General features: G+C 48.9%; 1 long non-coding RNA gene across 1 annotated transcript in view; it reads right to left on the bottom strand.

Annotated features, from left to right (window-relative positions):
• LOC128248661 (uncharacterized) overlaps window positions 1-706 on the bottom strand; it is a 75,593-nt gene that overhangs the window by 20,334 nt on the left and 54,553 nt on the right. The window lies entirely within an intron of this gene.

Raw genomic sequence — 706 nt, 5'->3', positions numbered from 1 at the left:
CCCTTGCACCACATGAGTTCAAGTCCCCTCTCCTCTTCATCTGACTCCCCTCCTCTCCTCTCTTCATCTCACACATACTTTCTCTCTTCACTCCTACCCACTTTCTCCCTTCATCGTTACCCCGTCCATCTCAACCCGGCCCCTACACATCCCAACCCCACACACCCCACTCCTACATACCCCACTCCACTCCCACTATCTCAGCTCAAAACCACACCCCACCCTCACATCCCCACACCCCATTCTCACATCCCCACGCCCCAACACTACCACACCAAACACCACCACACCACATCTCACCAACCCGCACACGCTAGCACCTACCACCTCCCAGGACCCACACATTACAGACGCACACACATCCACACGTCAGTCACCAGCCCCTATTCGCACGCACACACTTACGCACTCTTACATACACACGCACTTGCACCTTCGTTTTTGGATCACCAATACTTTATAATCTCCCCTTCTTCCTAGCTCTTCTCTCTAACTACCTCTGACCAGCCAGCTGCCATGATTAACTGCTTGCCCCCAAAGTTATTTTTTTATTCTCTCGTTGTTTATTTACTCGTGTTCCTTTCTGTTGAAGAGCGTAGGCTCGAAACGTAAAATACTTTCTCATCTTCCCGAGCATTAAACTAATACAGCTGTTTATACACCTGTCTTCGTCTCTTGCTTTTCTGTAAATTTCAACTATATATAT

The sequence above is a fragment of the Octopus bimaculoides genome, chromosome 9, assembly GCF_001194135.2.
Source record: "Octopus bimaculoides isolate UCB-OBI-ISO-001 chromosome 9, ASM119413v2, whole genome shotgun sequence".
Lineage (NCBI taxonomy): Eukaryota > Metazoa > Mollusca > Cephalopoda > Octopoda > Octopodidae > Octopus > Octopus bimaculoides.
Note: the sequence above shows the minus strand (reverse complement) of the source record. Positions and strands in the feature narration are given on the sequence as shown.